This window comes from Monomorium pharaonis, chromosome 2 (assembly GCF_013373865.1).
Source record: "Monomorium pharaonis isolate MP-MQ-018 chromosome 2, ASM1337386v2, whole genome shotgun sequence".
Lineage (NCBI taxonomy): Eukaryota > Metazoa > Arthropoda > Insecta > Hymenoptera > Formicidae > Monomorium > Monomorium pharaonis.
The window spans coordinates 16,137,423-16,161,211 of record NC_050468.1 but is presented as its reverse complement, the minus strand read 5'-3'; the positions used below and the strand labels follow the sequence as shown (position 1 = coordinate 16,161,211).

Below are 23,789 nucleotides of genomic sequence, written 5' to 3'. Positions count from 1 at the left end.
ACAGTACAAAAAAGATTATCACATAAATTATAATTTGTAAGAAAGAATATCATAAAAATATACAAGCAATTTTAGTATTTTTGGTTTTGTAATATTTATAAAAGACAAGACAAAGTTTTTATCTCCAAATATAAAGAAATGGTCAATTTTGTTAAAATTATTTTTATTAATTCTAATAATAAAAGACAGCGATGGCGCAAGCGTTAACTCCTTGGTTAACTCAATAAGATACATATAATGATCGTTGTTTCTCTTAAGTGCAGATTTTACTCTGAACAAAGAATTTGTTCCTGATAATAGTATTTGCCGCGAAAAAGAATATTTTTATCATCTGTCAGGAAAATAATCTTGTGTTTCGATTTATGGGCAATCTGTGGAGCCTGTTCTATTCTGTAAAACTCTGCAAAGGAACGTCTGGATTCTCCGCATTCCTATTACAACCGCGAGGAATTTCGCGCCATCGCGTACGAATCATAAAAGCAACACAATTATTTCTCTATAGGATTTTTTAAGAATAGTAATCAATCCAAAAAAGTTACTTGATTATTAAATCCTTAGATTTATGTAGTTTGATATCAATTTAAAATAACAAGTCAAAATTTAAGAATTAGCTACACCTGATAATTACATTTTACATTACGATAAATACATTAAACATTTTCTAATCTCTTTTCCGAGTTTACGTAACACTAATAAACTCTACATAAATTATATCATTAAATACAATTAATTATTAGTTTATTCTATAATATTAATAAATAACTTGCAAGATCTGATGTTTTTAGGTACGATGAGACGGATTGAAGAGTGCATCGATTGGATGCTTTGTTTCAAGAGAAACGGCAGATAGAGCTTATATCCACGTCCTTATGGACCAAGTCTGCGGTATCTCTCATGCTGATCCATTGTTGAACCACGAGAGCGTGGCACGAGAACACGAAGAGTGGCAAAAGTGCCCTCGAGGCATCTCGCACCGCGGCTCTCTCGTCGTTGATGCAGGTAACTCCCCCCATGGGAGTTAGGCTCTGGGTACACCATGGGCATAGAGCGACTAAAATACTGCCCAGAAGAGAATACCGGTTCAGACAGCAATGGCGCGGCTATCTTGAGACTCAAAAAAAATTTCCCCGCTTTACGTTAGAATCTAGACTCGTACTAAGTATATCGCTTTTTTAGGTCAGACAAAAAGGAATTTATGGAACAATGTCTCATTGTATTAAGATTAAATATTAATAAACGAATGTAATTACTGTAAAGGCACAGAGTTCCCTAATTCTGCTCCAAAATAAAAAAATATATTTTACTGTGATTTAACATCACTCACACACAAAAAATAATCTTGCAACTTTAACGAAAATTGTATGTGCGAGAAAATTAGCTGAGATAGATAAATGATTAGCAAATACTGGGATATGTATATGTATTGCTCTTAATCTAATTGGCAGAAGCAGAACTTACAAATTTTCTACGTGACAGCCAAAACCTTCTAAATAATATTAATATACATTAAAATTTTATTGTAATGTAAATTATTATTATTTAATTTTTCCAGCTTCCAAATACGCCTACAAAAAATAATGATTATAAAAATCCACAAAACGATTTTCTTGCGAGCAAACAACAAACGAGAAGTGATAAAATAAAGAGAAATGTAGTTTATGTCCTTTAATAAATAATCGGCAAAATGGTTGATAGCATAAAGTTTAATGGGATCTTTCTGGTCGTCCTTTCCATTACTTTCCATACATCCTATGAATGATCAATATTTGCGGAAAGGAAACGAAACGGTAAATACCGGCGCCTCTTTTTACAAAGCATGCCGCTACAAGGACGAAGACATCTAGAAGAATCCCTTACAAAGGCATCAAGTAGGATGTCCCCTTGTAACCATTAGCTCGAGTTGGATAGAACCCCTAATAAATATTACTGCGGTTTCATCATAACCCATATTTGTGTTATGGGAGAGACTCTGTTTATAGAGATCGAGCGGCATTTCCGTATCGCGATCGCACCTAATAAATCGACCATGGATCGATGAATGCTTAAATTGATATTAAACACGTTCATCAGTGTGCATATCGGTAGCACGATTAAGAATGTGACTACTTTATATGCTGAATTGTTATAAAACGCATATTTTTCATTCGAAAAAATTACCACAAAAAACGTCGACAATATAACTGCGTGTAATTAACATTTTTTGGAACTTGAATAACTCATTTGACAATGTCGTATATTCCCCTTAAATAATTTCGAATTTATTTTGCTGGATACGTTACACGAAAATTAGAAGTGATACATTTTAAAATTAATAGTTTTATTATTTTTAAATTCTATTAATTGTAGAATACATCAAACTATATTTATCTTTATTTTATCACTTCTCGTAACTTTTTAATGTTAAAAATGGAATTAAAGGATGTCAGCACCAATGTATCTCAGAGAGATAAAAACATTTATAGTTACTTTTACCGTAAACTTTCTCATAAAAACAATTTACGGAACCGCTTCCTCACCATTATCAATGTTTTTTGCAACATCGGGCCAATTTCTTGACACATGTTCGGACACAGCATTATGAAGAACGGCTTTTTGCCCCGAAACCCGCGCGGTTTTAAAATCAGCAAGGAAGGTACTCTCAATCGACGATTACAACGAAAGAATAAACCGAACTTCAAATTTTTTTTTTATATTACTTGAGAAAGAATTGCGATGTGATCATCAATATGTCAGCAGATTTACCCCGCTCAATCGAGAAATCTTAACTTCTGTTTCGACGTGTGCAATTAGCTATCGAAGGAATTGTGATTTTGTGGTGGATCTTTTTCAGAAATCAATTATTACTTGCAAACATGGAATATACTAAAATTGAAGGAAATTTACGATAGATTAAAACATTTCAAAATTATAAATCCCAAATTTCTAATTTTTTAAAAGACGGCTGAGCAATAAATTTGGTCTACAGTTATTTTCGTTATTTCTTTTTAAGAAAACCTATTTAAATAAGCGTCAAATTTTATGCTTAATTTATTTAAAACTCTTAATAAAAATGTATACAGTTTTCCTAAATTCTATTACTGTCTAGTATTATTATTATAGGTATTCTCATTAGTTGTAACAATAATTCAATAGCAAATGAGAAGAACTTGATAGAGTTTTATTCAATGGTTAAAACAGTTTTTTTTATAAACACGTAGACACTTGCCCAATTATTGTTTAGTAAAAGACAGGTTTGTTTCTCTCTAAATTGCAATTAGTGTATTATCATTGATCTGGTATACTTCTAGATGTGATAATTAATAAGTATTCACTGTCTTTTAGTGATTTTCACTTCATTAGTCTGTAATCATTGAAAGATCAGTGTATTTATTTCACTGATTGACAAGTTATAAATATAGTGTATTTTCACTAATTTCAATGATTATTCAGTAATTGTAATTTAGAGAGTTTATTAATTAATTAAATTGTCCATTTATTGTTCTGTTGTTTTTGCTTAGTAATATGTTTATATTTTGCGTATCTTTTGTGCAAAATAACTGCAAGCAGAGCGTTATATCTTGAATAAATAGTTTTTACTTCTCAAATTTTGGACAGAAATAACTGTCTAGTAGTAACTATTTTTAAAAAATTATTCGAAGCAAGAAACAAAGGTTATGCAGTCATGAGTCAAGCATAATGATTGAGTCTTCAATAGGTATTCATAAAAAAATATTCATGAATTATAATAAAAATTACTAAATATTAATCTATTATTAATTTGAAACTGCCTCTAATGCCGTCCTTTTTCTTGAAGATTCGGTTCAATACGTTGACTATTGGGACAGGTGAACAACCCTGTGCGACGTGTATTCATCCAAAAGGAGCTTAGATCGCGCGTGCCGTGTCGCGTCCGCCATGTTCTTCCCCGCCGTAGCAGCTGACTTTTCAGGAACGTCACACTCCAGATCCTCGAAGACTCTCGGCACTTTGTAGTGACGAAGAGAGGAACGGAGGGTAACATCACCTTCGCGTGTTTACTTCTTCTGTAACCGGTTTCTCCCCTCCTATCTCCCTCTTTCGCCCCCGCTGGACCGATGTATCGTCTCCCTCTTTTCCTTCAACATTAGTTTCATGCTGGATGAAGGAACCTTCCCTCTCCTTCCACATCACTCTTTCTCGTGTCTTCCTACTCGTCGAATCCTACGATCTTCTCTCCCTCTTCGTCTCCTTTCTCCCGTCCGTCCACTCTTATCGTCTCGTCTCGTTCTCCTCTCGGCACCGCGGTATTCAAATGACCTCGGATGATGAATATGGCCGTCTCTCTCGTGCCATCAGTCCGCTACGGTAATTGCCACCATTTCTGTCCTTATCTGCGCCCGCGGTGCGTATGGTTCTCCGCCGTGCACGCATGCACGCATGCACGCTTGTACTCGGCATACACGTATGCATTCGCAGATTGGCTGCATCATTACGTTTCACCCGTCTGCGCGTGCGGTACGTATCTTGGTACCTCTCGTACCTTTTATCCCTGAGAATTTCGAGAAGGAGAACGCGGATAAATCGCGCGGGAACGCTGCACAAGGCCCTTCTTCCCTGCCTCTTTCTCTTTTAAGGCACCGCGGGGTTCTTTTCAGGCATCGGAGGTGTTAAGATACCAAGAAGTCGAACCTCGTAGATTATCTTTGCGCATTGATCTCAGAATACAGAACGTTTAAAATTCGATCCAAACGTCAAGAAATATGTTTCCCAAAACTTTGTTTCCATGAAAAATTCTCAGTTAACTCGCATAATTTATTACAATTAATAATATGCATGTAAACTCAGGTAAATAAAAATATGATAAAAAAAAATTGTTTGCAACCGAAAACTTTATACGCCCTCTAAAGGCAAAAGAGTTAAAGATGAGAGAATATCGGCATCCATTAAAGATTTACTATTAAACACCAAGATCAATACTGCCTCTTTCATATTTATGTTTACAATATTTATCATAGTTGGCTTTGATCGTATTATTTTAAATTAAATGTTTTTACAATCTTACTTTTAGTACGTAACACGTAATTTTGTTGTAAATCGCGCACTGTTCTCAGTTACAGTCTTAAGAGATGATTCGCTGAACCAATTGACTAAATGCCATGTATCGTTCAGCTGAACTTTACATTTGGAAGAATCACTGGTGTAAATTATTGGACCGCAACAAGCATCGTCGCGGTACATCGGCATTTCTAATTCTCGATTGCATTCCCACGCCGCGAATTGCACGAATGCCGCGGATGGTCCGCCAACTTGGCTCCGGCATTTACGATCGTTGTTGCGCTTGGTATTGTGCATGTCGGCGAACCATCGAGGAACCAGTCGAGCGAATGCATTTCTAATCAGCAGTAACTCGCGTGTTCGAGTGGCTTACTGCATTAGATGAAACACGAAGGCGTTCTTTGCCGTCCTATCGTACGAGATCGAAAAATTCCATGTTTGATTGGTAACAATTAAAATGTCCCAGAAGGTGCAATGTTATTTGTACTTTTTCGGAGATGAAAGGTCGAAGATTTTCCGTTATCAATATTATATATAATATATTATGTATATTATTTGTTTTATTTTGCAAGTTTTTTTTGTAATTTTCTTTTAATTTTTTAAGTATACCTTTGGCGAGTCATACATTTTCACAATATTGAGATTACTATATATTACTTTAAATTTTGATTAAAATGTTATAGTATGAATTAGCTTTACGATTTAATATAATAATATAGATATTACTATAAAAACTGAAATTATAAATAAAAATTTAATTATAATACAAAGTATTCATTTTCATTTAAATTGAAGTTACTGTCAAATAATGTCAACATATGTGTGACATGATATGTTGTTCATATTATCTCAAACATATAATATTAATATGAATAGAACATAATAAGAACTGTAAATTTGCGATATTTACGAAATTTAATTACCGATGAAATGTTTGATGAAATGACACCAAAGTTTAATCATGTAAAATTTATATAAGTTTAGAAACAACCTGTATCTATATGCGTGAATAACTACAGGCTGAACAGTGATCACATCCATAAAGTTCCCGTGCACGGCATGTCGAATAACAACGACTATTAGTGCCCTGTTAGTCATTACAAGTAATTTGTTGAATACGCCTGGTATTTCCGGATATGAAGGATCCAAATATAAAAGCTTTTTTTCTTTTTGCAACAATTATTCTGATTCTAACAAATTTCTTTCTTTTTTTAAGAAAATGTACAGAATATTAAGAAATAATACTTATCTTTCTGCAATAATTGTTTAAAAAATTAAATTCTTTGATAAAATACGACAAGTATTTTTTAACATAATGTATTGTGATCATTCTGACTTTTGTTTGATTCTAAATCGGTTCAAAACTAGTTCTTAACAATGAGTATGCAACTTCGAAAGTAGCATGGGACAGTCCCGGTAACAGTCTGAACTTTAGAATTCAGACTCGATCGTGACCTGGCTTTGTGCCAGTTTTAGTTGACACACGCCGTGTTGGAGTGTTTTCTATGTTGTGTTACGGCCACGTGAATCTTGTCGTCGCTACCACGTTGCAGCGACCTAACGGTGTTACTCGAGTTGACGGACACGGTAGGAGACACTCGCCGTACTGCGATGAGGATCGCTATTATGTCAGGAATTGCTGACTCAACAGGAGAGGTGCCTAGCCGAGCGGTGTCTAGCCGAGTTCGCCTACACGGGGCTCGGTTCTGTTGCTTTTGCATAGGCGTGCAATCGACGTACAATCGGGAACACGTTGGATTAGGCAATACTTGCTATTTTACAATTGTCCCTGCACACATGTGGCACTCATTCTCACCGTGCGCATGATTTCGACATACCGGTTACCACCAACGTCTCTCACGATTAATCTAAAAAGGGCGGTTAAGACAGTAACGCAGGGTAGGGAATATGAAGAGGGGTTACTTTAATGAAATTGACAATTGTTTACGATATAATAGCCAACGTGTCAAACTAAGATTTATTGCCTCGCAATGCAAGGAGAATTTAGTGAAACAGGAATGTTCAAGTGCCGTGCTCTGCCCTTTATGTGGCCGCGCGATTATTTATTGCCTCACTGGTTGTTAATTTGATAATTTGAGCTGTTGCATGTAAGCCGCACCCAATGTGATTACCTCGCTCTACCTTTGTAGGATTGTGACAATTGAATAAAACATAATTACATAAATAGAAATATATCATTATCGACCAGTTCCAGTTTCGTTATGATACTTTATTGATATAAAGTAATAAAATATGATATAATGTAAATAAGAAATTTTCTTAAATTTTGGAAGGAATAATATGTCAATGCTTATAATTTGGAATTAATATGGAATTATACTGCCTGTGAAAACTATGTTCATTCAAGTAATTTGGTGCGCATGCCAAACTCAATCGGACTTCACCGTCTACAGCGTTCAATTTATAGTTCGCATTATTTTCTCGTATGCTGGCAACTATCTTCGCGGGGAGATCCGTCACGTAACAATACGATCTCGTTCGCCGGCAATAATCCTCGCGGGACACCACGGCGCGCGGCGCGACGAGGATAAAATTCCTGACGAGGCGACTCGTAAAGATCGACCTCTCGAAACGGAATCAGCGATACCATAAAGCAGGGGCACGCCATGCCGTGTCGATATCGGGTCCCCCCGGTGTTTACGTTTTACACACCCGTGCACGTATCCCAGGCGAAAGTGTGCGCACCTACACGACCGCGGGGATATGTCGTGTGCACGAATATATAAGCGGCGACGGCGTGCACGCACGTGGAACGGGCAAATATATATGGAGAACGATAGGCGATATAAAGTGGTAATGTCGCGAGTACCGTGAAACATAGCTGATTGGGCGGGTTTAGCCGCGCCTTATCGCCGGTTGCTCGCCGTATATCCACTGGATAAAGCACGTCGTATGTACAGGGTGATCAAATCAGGCATGTCTAATAATACGCATATGCACATAAATTTTTTACCTGTTACGTAAAATACTATGTAAGGTATTCGGATGATCTCATAGGTACGAGAGGTGGAAAGACTTTTTATTATTAATTTTACTTTTATTTTGTAAAAAATAATATTATTAGCACTGTTTAAAAAATAATAAGTTAACCATAAAAATTAAGGCTATTTTTTATGCAATATGATAATAAAGAAATAATAACATAATAAATAGAATTGTCGTGTAATTTTTTAAATAATAAAAGTATTTGGAGATTATTAAACATAAAATTCAAAAAAAAGTTGTAGCAATATTCTCAAAAAATAAAACATAATATTATCAAAATACTCCGTGAACTATTTACTGCGAAAAAATTGTCTCAAAGTATTAAGATGTCCTAAGATTTTTCTGTATCGAATATCTTGTACATTATTTATCAACTTTAGCAGCACGAGGAAAGAGTTTAATCTAATAATTTATAAAATTATATTTCAAAATGCATTCATATAGTGCTATAGAGAAATATATACGAGGAATGTTTCGTTATGGATCTTAGATCACCCGATATATACACTCGTGCGCGGCCATATACACGCGATTACGCGAACATACATCCTCTCCATCATTCTTGCAACGTTTCTTTCCCTTGTCGTTTTCCCTCGCGAGTCTATCCGCACGGTTGATCTGCAAGCGACTTCATCATCGTTGCAGTTCATGAAACGAATATCTCGCACGCGCTATCTTGTAAAAAAGGACTCAGAAGTTGACTATAGGCGTCACTAGATTCTTCTTAGGAACTTGTTTTCAAGAGAAAGAAAGAGACAGAGAAAGAGAGAGAGAGAGAGAGAGAGAGAGAGAGAGAGAGAGAGAGAGAGAGAGAGAGAGAGAGAGAGAGAGAGAGAGAGAGAGAAAATTACTGTTCTATTTTAATAATTTTATTATTAATTTAAAAAAATTTTATTATAACGGTATTATAAACAAAAAATAATATATTCTGAAACTTATCTAATAGTAACTAAACAAGTTAAAAAATTTAATTCTTCATTTGAAAATTTATAGAAGCAAGTACGGTTATTTGCATACCTTATGATATCCGCAGCTGCCCATAAACGGTAATCTATTATAAATACATTAGTACGCGAAAATACGTTTATCACATAAATATAAGCGTTCTTTAACAGAAAATAAAATTAGAGTATGAAGAGATGTAATGCTATGGAGAATCTCTCCATGCATGGTTTATGGTTATGACGAAATTATAGGGAGATGATAAATGTTTGATACTCTCAGCTTTTCTTCGACGACGTTCGAAGTGCACATCAATATTTGATCGTGATAAAAGGCGTCGTCGAGATAACGTAAGCTAGTTTAATCACAGATCGAGCTCAATTTGTTGTCACTGAAGCACAGATCGGTCATGACTATTTTATTTCAGTTGCCTTTCTCGTAGAACGATACCAAGTCTTGACTTGCGTTTGATTTATAATCATGCTATGCGATATAAATAATATAAAAGTACATAATACGAAGCATTTTATCGAAAGAATCAAAATATGTTTATTTATATTTTACAATATTTATGTCAAAAAACCAACAAGAAACAATTTTGTAATTTAAATAGTGGCAAGTAAAATTTTTTTATTTACTACTACCATAAAATAAAAAATCTGAAAGTGTACATATCAAATATAAAATGTATACTAATAATACTAGAATGCAAAAGTTTATAAGATATGGATAAGATTTTTTATGTTTTGCTAGAATGCAATACATATCCAATTATATGTGCGTCGCTTAATAAAAAAAATAAAATTTTAATTTTTCTTCTACTATTAAAGTTGTTAAAAACACAAATAATTGTAAGAGTAGTAGGATGTTTCATCATAAAATCTCATAATCTTTTGCATCTTGTGATGTGTTAATTTAATATATTTCATAAATTAAAACAAAACGCGCTATAAGAATAAAGTTTATCTTGTTTCTTGCTGGGATCATTAATTCAATATCATATATTTATTGCCATTCCACAAATTTTTCATAATTATAGCGATAATTCAAAAACACACATCGTCGCATGTGTACAGCACGTGTAACGATTTACGTCGCACTTTACGAAATAATGTAGTAGTATACCTGGCGATAACACAACTGCGTGCAATTCGATTATCTGCAACGGTTATTGCATTTGTATCAAGTGTTGCACCAATCACAGTTCTTGTTGGACGGGGTTTTATCGCGGGCGTTATCAATATTTCCAGCCATATGTTCAAGTCAAATATTGCGAATCGTTTTTCCTTCCTGATATCAGTGTTTGCTCCCGTTTGCAATTGCTGCCACGTTTCCCTAAGTTTGTAAACCGAGTACTAAATTGAGATTTGATTAAATATACTATTAATTATGGAATTATATTCTTGTCTGACGCACATTGCTTATTCCAATAATATAAACGTTGTTTTACGGTATTTTCAACTAAAGTTTTATTCTAATTATCTTTCAACATTATTTAAAATAGTTCTATAACGTAAGACGGATTTTGTGGGTACCTAAGAGAAAATCATTTAAATTTTACATTTTTTTTTACATAATACGAGCCAGTCAAAATATAGGGACACTGACATTAGGAACCCGTCTGAAAGATTGATATAAAACATAACATCTACATTATTGTAATAGTTCAATTATAGTATTTGTCTACGGTTGTAGGAGTGAAAAAGTTTCCAGGGTCGGGATTCTGTACACGGTTATCGATAGTTGTCGGTTTGATAAATATCGTTGCGCATATATTTTGATATATAAAAAGTATGCGCAACAACACTTATGGAACCGACAACTATCGGTGGCAACGTACGGAATAGTAGATCTCCAGATCTAACAATTTGGATTTTTTTTTATAAATCAAGTTTTCAAATCAAAGTGATTGGTAATTTAATTTTTTTAAATATCTATATATTTTTAATCTATATATTTTATCTGTATATTTTTAAATTGTTTAAAAGGAACATATTAGAGCTTTTTATGAGAAATTTGAGGTGTATAAGTTGAAAATATGCAATCTTACAAATTCATGAAATCCCGTGTTTCATATGCGTCAATAACAACCTATATTTAACTCTAAAAGACAAATGCGGAGTACATTATTACCTCAAACGAAAACCAAATAATGCTTATTTTCGCACCTTTTTCGTGTTTCTTTTGCTTTAAGTAGATTTTTTAATACTTCTCTGACAAAAAACACCATGTTTGTATACATCATTGGTTTTTTCATAAAAAACAAAGAAAATACATCATTTAATTATTAATTTACTGCTGATAAAAAGAATTGAGACAACCAAGAAGTTTGGGGTGACATTTCACTCCACTTTTGTTTTTGAGGTAGGCAAATTTGAGTTTTGTCTTCCAAAGTTAATTTAATTTTTCTTATAAAAATAGTTGGCAACTGACTATTTTACAACTTAAAAAAAATTAATTCGTTTAAATAATATTATTTAAAAAATTGGGATTTATTTCAAGATTTCTGTTTAACAAACTACTTTAATTTTCAACTACTTCAATTTTATTCGCGATTTAAGTATCTCTCTCAAGATTACCATATATACATTCCTTCAACTGTACGTAATAATTTGGCCATGTATATCGCAATTAATAATTAATTTTAAATAAATTGAGAGACGTTTCATATTTACTATAATATGAAAAGTTGACAAAATTATTAGAAATATTGAGGAAGTATTAGTCGAGCGTGACAGTTACGTCGACAAAAGACTTCGGTAAACGGTATCGAGAATGGAGATGGAATTGGAAAAAAAAAAAAAAAAAAAAAATGCGGATGCAGTATACAATGCCAGTCGTAACTTTAGAAATGGAATGTCAACATAGCACAACTACCGTCATATACGTAGAAATAATATCGACTGCTTTATATGAGTAGCAACGTAACAGTATCGCAGCCACGTTTATAGTCCAATCCCGAACGGAGAGGTCGTCATACGCGAGAAAATGGCCGCGACAGCAAGCCATTGAATATGTATACATATGCATACCTATTTGCCGTGCCAGATGAAAAAAACCAATATACCGTGATCGCTTAACTGTGGCTGTCCACGGCGACTTTTGTTGGGTCCCTGTCGCAAGTCACGTGTTCAAATATTATATAAGCCTTCTCGTAAACACACGAAGTGCGTATACGCGACGAAATGACTGAGGAACGATACACCGAATACAGTTCGAAAATACTCTGCTATTTACGATTTACATTTCGTCGGTAGCTCTTAACGTGAACTCGCACATATTTTAACATAATTATAGTTTTTAAATGATAACTGATAACGATCATCTACGCCGCATCGAAATTAAGTCGGAGAAGACGCCAGATGATCGGGCAACTCTCATTTCATAAGATGTTTCCAGCATTCGTTATTATCTTAATAAAATGCCTTTGTTTACAGCTTGTTTAAGTCCATGATAAGTAACCGTGCACTCATGATAGAAAAAAAAGTTTGCGCATGCAAAGCGTGTTGAATTTACTGCGGTTGCAGTGGCACGAGCGATACGTGAGATTCATGTCAGCACAGTGTTAGTTGATTCGTAGATTTCGTAGAATTTGAAATTTAATCCACTCAACGTAAGTCACCATGCCTTTAAAATGTTAAGTATGTGTCAGATGACGAAGGGAAATCTTAAAAATATCACTCAAACTTTTTGTACAAATATAATTAACCATGCATTTAATTCATGCATTTTTAAGCAATTTTCTGAACATCGTTATATGCAAAAATTATTGTCTAATTAATATTAATAACAAAATAAATAATAATGTTTTTGATTTTTTTATCATTGTAACAATTGTTCTTGAAAAAAGACCAATTTTCTAAAATTATAGTAATATGGAAAAAAGAAACGTCCCATATATTTCCTTATTATCTACGTAATATATCGTACGAATAAACGATATGAATAATAATAGTACATTTACGTAATCTGTTTAGCGTTATTACTTTATCATTTTGTTTGTAATCGAGACAGCACAAGGAGGCTTGCGCGTGCCGTCCGATCGACACAAGATTTGTAGCGTGGGATCCGGTGTCTTTTGAATGCTGATTTGCATGACTGCATCAGTCGCGCGTTATTATCCTATCGAGTTACGTATCCTTACATATTGAAGTTACCTCCGTCGTGTCTGTGCGACATAGGAATCCCTAACCAGACATTAAAATTGCAAATTGTGTACAAGAGCGATGAGAAATCACGCTAGCACGACGCTGCTCGTCTTACCACGTTTTATTTATCGTTTATTACGAAGAGATTGGATAGAAAATAATGAAACGATACGACAGATTCTGACGACAAACACTGTCAAAAGTGTTAATGTAAGTACTACGTAATCATATTATCTCGTATTCAGCGTAAAGTATATACAATTCTTTATACTTTGTTTTATAATTAATTAATGTCAATATCGTCTTTTGATGTAGAATTTGACTCAAAAGTTATTATTTTTCATAATTTTGAACATATTTTTGTAACTATTTATAAGCCTTGTGAATTTATATACATGTTCTTTTGTAAAAATAAAATCTATTTAAAATTAATTAAAAAATATAATTTTCTTATTTATCTATATTCCTGAAACTTATAAATTATTCATAAAAAAATCTCGATTTTTACCCGCTCCAATTATTCGAGAATCATTTAAGTTTGAATAATTTCGCAAAAAAAGAATTATTCAAATTCTTTGTAAAAATTTTGCAATTAAAAGTTAAGGAGATATTAGTGGCATCAAATACAGTTATTTTTATAGGATTTCCAAAGTAACGCGCAAGCGCAAAAATTTTGAAGCATCTATATTGAGTCGAAAACAAAGCCGCGAAGTGTTTCCGTTCCACCGTTCAGTTTCGTTCCCAGCACAAGGGATGTCCCTTTCTGCTCCTCCGGATGAAGCGCGATGCGTGCTCGAACTATTCGCGCTTTCGCACGTTGCGTCGCGACAGTCAGAGGGGCCCCGTTTCCAGGCGAACGCCTTTTAGCGGGCGACGGCTAATCTTCGCGCTACGTAGACCGCACGGACGCTTCGACAGTCGGCAGCATTGTTAGCTCTCGAGCACGACGATAATTACCAAGCTCTCCGTAACGGTTCGCGGTAAGAGGCGGGCGCGCGAGCTATCGCGTCGGCAAAGATTTCAGCCGCCTTTCTTCCGCCAAGGCAAGCCTTCGCGCAATGCCGTTCTCAGTAAATATTCCTACGAGATTCGTCTTTTTCTTTCTTTCCGTTCCACCTGCGCTCTAGCACCTAATTTGCCTGTCGATTCACACCTTCGTCGGCAACGTTCCCGGAAACCTCGGCCAGTCGGCACCGAGCGGGCAAGGACATCGGCGAGGAAGAGGAATGGCCTCGATTTATTACATTCGACGTTCGACGTTCGTGCCTCTGGGGTTTCGTGCTCAAGGGCAGCAGCACTCAAAAAACGAAATCAACCGTTCATGATGTGTACAACGATCGGACGGATACTCATAAAAATCGTGAAAGGGGAGATGCCTCGTATCATAAAGATAACGCTGTGATAATTAATATGCTAATTAAATGTGGCGGTTCAACAGCATCAAGAAATGTAATAGAGATTACCAGGTAATGTAGAAAACGTTGACACACGGTGCACACTTTTGTTAGAGTTTAATGTAACTACTGGATTTTGAACTTCATCTGTTTGATATAGAGATCATATCTAATTATTAATATCGCTTTCGGATCTTATGTATAAATAATTTTTTTCAAAATTTGATTTTTTTACCGTTATTTAAGTATTACTTAATACCGAACTTATGTAAATATTTGGTAGATGGAAATATTTCCTGGAATATTTGACACTTATTCAATTACATCTTGTGTAATGTGGAATACTCGATTTTTTCTTTCTTAAATGTGTATGCATCGAGAATATATCCTCTGTTAACATTACAGATTTGAATATTCTTTATTTTCTTAAGCTCAAGAATAAGAAAAATTAAAAAATCGCCGAAATATTGTGTAATGTAATTTTTCAATTTAAAAAATTTTTAAGCCCAAGTTTTTTGATATTTGTTATTCTTGTATATTTAAGCATGTAAAAAGAGTTTTTAATTTTGTAAAGTCATTAAAAAAAATGAACCTGTAATGTCAGTCACTTTAGCATTGTCTAAAGATCTTAAAATTGTCATAAAAGTAAAAGTAGAGAAGAATAAACGAAAGTACAACGAGAATGTTGCACGTTTCCTATTACATAAGTCAAATAAGAATACGCGACGAGACAGGTTTGCGGGAGCGTATTACTGTCGCTTCAAGCAATCAAGATCTAGTTGAAATTATCGGCGTACTCGGAGCTTACCGAATAACTGTACGCCGTGCCAGCGCAATAAATTATCATTCGTTATTATAGGTTGTTAATTACGATACTGCCGTGGGTGCCGCGATTTTCTTCGCTTGGCGAGCGCCGAGAGGGAGACGCAGATGCGATAGAGTGCGAATTAGACTAGACGAAAGATCTTCGTAGCCCGTAGGGGTGCACATTTCGAAAAGGAAGATCGACGAAACCGGAATCTCTCTCGTGGATAATAACAATTATTTCGAATCGAGACGATCGAGACGATCATTGCATGACCCGCCCGTCTCGCTTTACCGTATAACGGTGTGTAAGAAGATGAGAGGCGAAAGAGACGAGAAGTAACGAAGCTTGCAGCAGTCGGCTATTATCGTCTGCCTGAGCTATTAGCCAAGGAGCTTTTGAGTTGTCGGACGGTCATAAAACAGCACCTGATTGGTATCCGTTATTACGCTATGAGATACGTAAGCCCAGGTATTTATGTAGACAAGTTGTCTTGATAGAAATAAGTGAAACGCTGAATTATATCCCCGTCGGCTGCCCATTGATGTTTGTTCTTTTCGTTCTTTATTTCCCTTCATCCTCTTACAGTCGTAATTCGTTCTTCAGAAGAATTGAACATAACCGATCCAATGCATCAAAATCTATATCTATATGCGCTGGTATCGCACGTCCCACCCTGTTTATTAATACTACCTTTGGTAAATATACGAACTCTATATTATCTCAATGAACATTTGATCAAATATTATCTTTTTCTCGATTTTTTCGACTTATTAAATAAGTAACTATATCTGAATTTATATTAAAAGAAAATTCATATATGTATATATGTGAGATTAAATAAAAAGAAAATCTTTTTGTTTGTAAATTTTATACCACTACAATTTATTTGATTCATTAAAGTTAGTATACGTTTATCTTTATTTTTTTTCTAAATAAATAAAGGCAGATATACATGATAGGTATTGATAAATTTACCAAGAAGTTGGGACAACGCTAAATAAGAATTTGGATTATTTCAGTGTTTTTAGTTTAACGTTTACTTGAAGTTAAAAACACATTATTTAGAATATCTAATACATCATAAACATAAGGTACATCAGTGTTAAATAATAATAAATATAAATGAAATTCATCAAATCAAAATTTCCGATTCATTCGCATAACTAATTAGCAATATTTATGCTTTATTTTTACGCTCAATTTTATTAATATTTAATAGATGTTTTTGCATAATTCGTATAAATCATAAGTGTCAATCAGAAAGAATCACAATCAAGATCATTTGAATTTTATACAGGTTTTACAATGCATATACACATGTTCTGCTCTTACTGAGATTATTACAGATAAGATAAATGTATTAAAGTTAGTTTTTAAAATATATAATATAAATATAAATTGTTTCTATAGGCTTTTATGTGTATATGTAATATATATATGTGTATATACTCTCTAAATTTCCTAGAGTGAAACATTACTCTAAAAGAGTGAAAATCGAACATATCTAAGTTCGAGTGATTTGTCACTCTAATTAGAGTGACAATGCACTCTATAAGAGTGATTTTTACTTTAATTGGAGTAAAAATTCACTCTTATAGAATGCATTTTTACTCTAATTAGAGTGACAAATCACTCTTAGATATGTTCGATTTTCACTCTTTTAGAGTAATGTTTCACTCTAGGAAATTTAGAGAGTATATACACATAATTGATATATTTTTATACATATTACCTTCCACACGATATTGTCTTTATAAAATATATTAAACATACTTATGAAAAAAGGGGAAATCAAAGAAAATAATTGCACGACTGGCAAGATATCATGACATCGGAGTCATCAACATTTCATGATCGTAAATCAAGTAAGCGGTGAATGTAATGGTGAATGCAATGATGCCGGACCTATTGCATGCTGCTATAGAAATATCTCGAAACGAGGTCGGTCGAGCGAACTCGATAAATTATAAACGATCAGGAAGTACAAGAAATAGGACTATCATTAACGGAAGCTTATGATAAGCATCATCAATCAATAAATATAAGAAAATATATAATTTCTTTTTTTAATGAATAAAGGCTTGTAATATCTTGTAATAAATACAATATCTGATAAGATTACGTCTTCATAGAATATCGTATCATAATTATGTGATTACATAAAATATAAGATACTATGTAAAATTTGTATGTGCTTTATATATTAAACTCTAAAAAATATTTTTATAACAAAAAAAATTCTATACCTCTCCTCATTAACAGAAAACAAATTATTTTTAAGCAGTATGTTTAATTATTCGTGATATATAAATTTTAAAATTTATTACAATTTAAAGTAATTGCTTTTTATGAGCTAATTTTTAAAAATTTAATATATAATAAGATTCTTTCCTAAAAGTTATTTTTTAGTTCCTTGCCTTCCCTTTTTATTTAATTTTTATTTTATTATTTATTAGTATACACATAATTTTCTAATTATTTACTACTCAAGATTGCTCAATGGGTTGCTCGCGTTTGAATTTATTTTTTAGCACTTTTAAAAAAATTATCAAATAATTTTTCAAATGAGTGTATTATATATTAACGCGTATAAGCATACAAAAAAGTATATAAATAAAATATATGAAATCGATTAAATTATGTAAACGGTTCGTATCTGTTTAAAATTTATATGTCAAATTTGCATTTGTTGCGTTGTATTCTTTATTAAGATTATGCAAAATAAAAAGTAATAATTACTCACCGGTTGGTTACTATTCATCTCTGATGTTCAGTCATTGAGCACCAATCAGGTCGAACGTGTTTCCTGTCTAATAGTCTCTGGCACAAACCCTGAGAATAAATTGCATCCCTGCCACGCATGACGTGCGCAGGACCTACAGGCGACGAACGTGTGTCGCGAGTAAAGTGTTCCAAATTGTTCCTTCGGGGTGACATTATGGTCGTCAAGGGCGATAGCGAGATATCGGCTGTAACGTTCGCCATATCTTTACATCAGATCTCGCAACGCAACAAACAAGAAATACGACAGAAAATTACGCGAACGATAATCCGGACACTTCGCGACTTCGCGATCTGATCGATACAACGTTGCAACGGTGAGATGCGGAGATGTTTCGAAACGACTTGACTATTTTCACAAGATATAATCGTGCAAAACATTGTTTATCTCAGACTTGCACAGTTGTCTATATTACATGCAAATCTGATTCTAAAGGATGTATAAATCGCAATATCTTTTTTGTCATCATTCGTATACAGGTCAGGACAAGAGACCTTATATTAATAGTATAATAATTTTAAAATACAAAATCATTAATAAATAACATTAAAATAAATAAAAAATTAAATTTATTTTCTAAGATTTTAATAAACCCTTCGAGTGCATTGGAAGTTTGACTTTAAATTTTACCTACAATAGAAATTCTTCCCCTAAAAATGAAATTCTTCCTAGATTTTTTAAGAAAAGATAAATCCGGACAAGAAAGATCATCTCTTTTTTTCCTTTAAAGGAAAGCAGCACGGGCAGTGCAGTTCCAATATTTTTAGTTTATTCATGGCAAACTAAAAATATTTGAAAAAAAATTTTTTAGAAATTTTTGGAAAACACTAAACGTCTTGTTTCTGTCGCTTAGTTTAGTACGGATCCTTGTAAAATTGTAAAAAAAATTTTCTAAAATTTTAACAAACATTTTACTACTTTTTCAATAAATTTAATTGTGCGGTTCTAAAGTTAAATGTTTACTAAAAAATATTTTTTTCCATAAGTTCGTAGTTTTTGAGATATTACAATTAAAAAATCATTTAAGATCAATTTGACTCCATGTACACTTTAAGATTCGCTACAAAGATATGTACTCGAAGAGTCAATTAAAAAAATTTGGAATAATAAAACAAGCAGTTAATAAATTAAAAATAAATTTTAAGATATATACATCCAATCCATAAAATAAATATAGATCGATTCGTCACACATGCGTGGCAGAGATCCTTGTCTTTTTGCAAAAATATCTGAAAACAATTGAAAATATAATACGTTCAAAAACATATCGCTTCCACTTACAAGGGAACTGTCGAAAGTGTCTTTTACCGATTTTAATTATTTAATTTGAATATATTTTAGAGCATGAAAAATATTAAAAATATAAAAAAATATGCAACAAGAGACAGTTATTGAATGTGGCGTAACTAAAGAAATAATCCCTAAACGTTAATATACGCCGATAAAAAAAATATAAGTCTAATATTTTTTGTTTTACAACATATACAAAGCTCATTAAAATCGTTGAGAAATACTTCCGACCATTCCCTTGTTAATAATAATTAGTAATAATAATCACCATATCGAGTTCACTGTAGAGAATATTTAGTATTAAATAAATGCATAAAAGATCAATCGTAAGTAGCGAGTACGCGCGATCCTCTTTCAAAGCATGTTTGTCGTTAATAATATTTCGTTCTCGCGCTCGTTCAGTTGAAAATCATTATTTAGTCGCAGTTGGTCCGCAATTTTAATCCTTGCTAATGCTCACGGTGGGAAAATATAAAAATCATCGTTGTTTTAATTAAAACGAAAATTAACCGTCGGGAAAACGCGGAATTCTCGTTGCCGAGTATGGATAACAAGTCGATATTTCCATTTATTATTATTTTTTTCTGTCTCGAAGAATCCTGAGTATTTCTGTGCGTGCAGAGCCGGTACGCGGTGCCAGGGATAAACAGGATTCTCGGGTAAAACGAAAATTTCTCTCCGGGGCTCTTGCGCAGCGGCCTTTCTCCCTCCTCCGCTTGATGAGAGAACAGGAAGAAGAGGAGAACAGAGAGAAGAGAGAACTCCCGCAGCATCTGTCAGGTTCCAGGATAATTATTTACATCAGATAGAATCTCAACTGAAGTTCCACGGCAGGAAACAAAAGAATCCGCCATTGGCAAGGATGCTAACTAGGCAACAGGAGGTGGAAGAGGAGGACTTTAAAATGCAGCTTCCCCGTGTTATACTCCTTTTCTTACCGACGACAGCTAGCCATATTCTCGGGCAAAGGGTCGAGGTGAGGTCCTGAGAATCTATCCTTTCAGTGGATGGATCATTTATAGATGATTTGAAGAAGGATCGCGAAACAAAAACTTTTAAAACGGATTTATCTTATCTCTTTCAGTGAACTCGAATAAGGATCGTATCTTATATTATTCTCTTAACTTATAAATGAACTTAACCATGGATGAATAATATTTTAAAATTGTAACATCTTAAGTAAGATAGAACGTATTGTAACTATGTGTTGTAAAATAACATTTTAAATAGTATTTAACCAAAAAACATTAGCATATATCATTATTGTTACGCAATAATGAATGTTTAAAATTTTATTATTAGCATATTATTACAGAATATGCTTTTCATCAAATATTCATTCATGGTTAAATATTTAATCTGAGAATATATGATTAAATATTTTCTTGCGAGCATCAGAATTTGTAGGATATTATTGGTTTTCTTTCGCGGAAGGAGCTTTGCTCCGAAGTTTAATAAAGAATTATTCTCTGAGGAGAACGAGCGCTTTGTGCACGCTCACGTCGTGCGTAAACTTCATTCGCAAGGCGCTCGTCGTGTGCGTGGATGGGTTGTAAAGCCGTCACCGGATAGACCCGTAGATAAATACTTATGGCACTGAACTGTTGTAAACAATGTTGCTACGAGTGAGCTTGATAATTGAGGCGGTTGTTCGCTGAGTCGTAATTCCCCAAGCCCTATGTAGGACTCTCGCTGTAGAAATGGCGTCTGGTATAAATGTTCTCAAAGTTGTATACAAATTGCCGTGACAGTTCATCACGTTTATGTCAACGTCGGAACAACGAAGGTATTGCGAAACCTCATATGTTCACGCGAGATTCATAAATCAATCATGTTAATAATTATATGTCAATTGTTTTTTCCTCAAACTACTTCTTCCATAACTGTGATATATATTCTATTCGTTTTGTATTGACAATTAATTTTTTCATATAACTTTATAATTAACTTAAATTTAACTACAAATTTCTAATAAATAAAGTAATATAATAATGAAAATTTCATATATTTCTTTACTTCAAATTTGTTCGTTTTAATATTAAATCACAAAATATCAAAATAAGATACTTAAAATGACGTATGTATAATATCACGGTCGACTATTTTTGTGATTTTTATAAAAATAATCCCAAGTAAAAGCGGTCCTATCAGCTAATAATCCGCTTTAATGAATATTTAATGATATACGGATTCTGAAAAATCCCGATATATCTAACTACATGCGTGTAGAGAGAATATAATATTCTAGAATATCCAGTATTACCAGTAGCACTGGTTAGTGGCGCCGCATTCGATTATTACGAATACCAAAGTCAATACGTGAGTTTATATAACATATATAATCCCTTAATTGCTGTAATGGCAATCCGACACGTTAACGATATGCAGCGTGAAATATTTTATCCGAATCAAGAAACTAAAATCATAAATATAAGAAATCCGAAAAATTCATTTTGAATTTTAGTTTAATACTTAATATCGAGAAATTAGAAATATGAAATATTCAAAATTAAATTTTTTAGATATTAATTTGTCTAATATAAGTCTTAAAGGTACATACATAGTATATTATAAAGTGGGACACGCTGTACGTATTTTAAATTATGTATATTATATATATAACATCTATTTTATCCCCCCAAAATAAAACAAAAGGTTTATTTTTGATAATGTTCCAAAAAGCACGATAGCACTACATTAAGAAACAAATCAAAGAAATCAAATATCCGTTCTTAGAACAAAAGAAAGCAGTAGTTCTTGCTGTGGCGAGATCCGGGTTGTAAAACAACTTGTAAAACGCGCGGTCAAGATGCATCCTGTCAGCCCAGGTTTTGCGACGGGTCCTAATCTGCCTGGCAAATCTATTGGCTTGTCGTGCCGGAATAAACGGAGATTATACTTCGCGGTGGTAACAATAAATAAACGGGGCGCGCGCCTGCCGGCAAGTGGTGGACAATTTTATATTTGCATAAGAGCGGTTATTGCTAAAACGCACTCTTGTATATTGTGCAATGTATGACGTATATATCATATGTCTCAAACATTGTACTAGATTTACCAGACGCCATTCTAAAAAAATAATCCAACCCAGAACTCGTATTAGGATAAATATAGATGACTGGTTAGGTAAAAGGATTGGCGGCAACGAACATTTTCACGTTAGTAAAGTATAGAATATTTTAAATTCATTGTATTTTATTTCATTTTGACAAATTTTTCGTAAATAAAATTAGAAATTCATAAATAATAAAAAAAAAAAAAGTAAAAAATCTAGTTGGCTTTGCTTTTAGAAAAATGTTTGATTCTTTCATGTTAATGTATTTATAACTAAATTATTATTTCAGTTTAGTAACATGTAATAAAATAATGTTTAATAATAAAAACAATAAAAAAGTTATTAACCGTATATAGGTATATTCTATGTGTATTATCAATTATTGCCATCATATAAGTTAGTTACAACTGCTGTACTGTACGTAAGTAAGCCAATATAGTATTTGCTACACAAACCAGTTGCAATTACCAGAAGAAAACTCGTCATTGATAAGAAGTCGTACAGATATCGAAATATCTGTGGAGTATGAGTTTCTTCTGTTTTCGGCAAATGCAGTCAAGATAGCTCACAAACGAAAACGCGTGTCAATCTGATCTTGACACGTGTAGCCATCCATTAATCTACCCACCCGATCTAAGAATCTCTCGACACATCAAAGAAAATAGCTGCGTATGCACTCGCCTGCGTTATTGCTTAGCGCTTCGTCTGTGCGTGGTTGCATTCTTTTCCCCGAAAAGTGACCACTGTTATATTTTTAGCTGACATTTTGCGGATCCTCGACCGCCCTCGACCATTAACGAACTTTCCGATAGTTATCTGTCGAGTCGGGTGCATTATAGCCCTCGAAGTCGGCCCAGGTAAAACTTGACCCTCGAACTTACCTGGAACAAAGAAGAAGAAAAAGTTAGCTTGAATAATTCACGCATGTTATAATGGAATATAATTATTAATTATTCAGAAGTTCAGAAATACAATAGTTAAAAAAAGAGTAATACAATAATATTAAGGAATAATATTTTTTGCATAATGCAGACACGTACATACATTATTTATTCAATCATAAGCATCAATTTATTACGGAGTGTCTTAACGAGAGAAAGGGGAGGGAGGGAGAGAGAAAGAGAGAGAGAGAGAGAGAGAGAGAGAGAGAGAGAGAGAGAGAGAGAGAGAGAGAGAGAGAGAGAGAGAGATATTAAACACAATTAACATTAAACCATTCTTCTGTGCAGTAAGCTCAAGCACATTAATTTCCGTCAAGAGGACCAGTCTCATCCCTTTGGATTAATTTATTGCATTCTCTCTCTCTCTCTCTCTCTCTCTCTCTCCAACGTCACCCACACTCGAACCGATA

General features: G+C 33.6%; 1 protein-coding gene across 1 annotated transcript in view; it reads right to left on the bottom strand.

The window, feature by feature from the left end:
• Positions 1 to 22,627, bottom strand: part of LOC105828088 (epidermal growth factor receptor) — an 89,029-nt gene extending 66,402 nt beyond the window's left edge. Inside the window, exon 1 of the mRNA XM_012666297.3 lies at positions 18,055 to 22,627. The gene's annotated coding sequence lies outside the window, so the exon portion shown is untranslated. The remainder of the gene's footprint in view (positions 1 to 18,054) is intronic.
• Between the last annotated feature and the right edge of the window lie 1,162 nt (positions 22,628 to 23,789).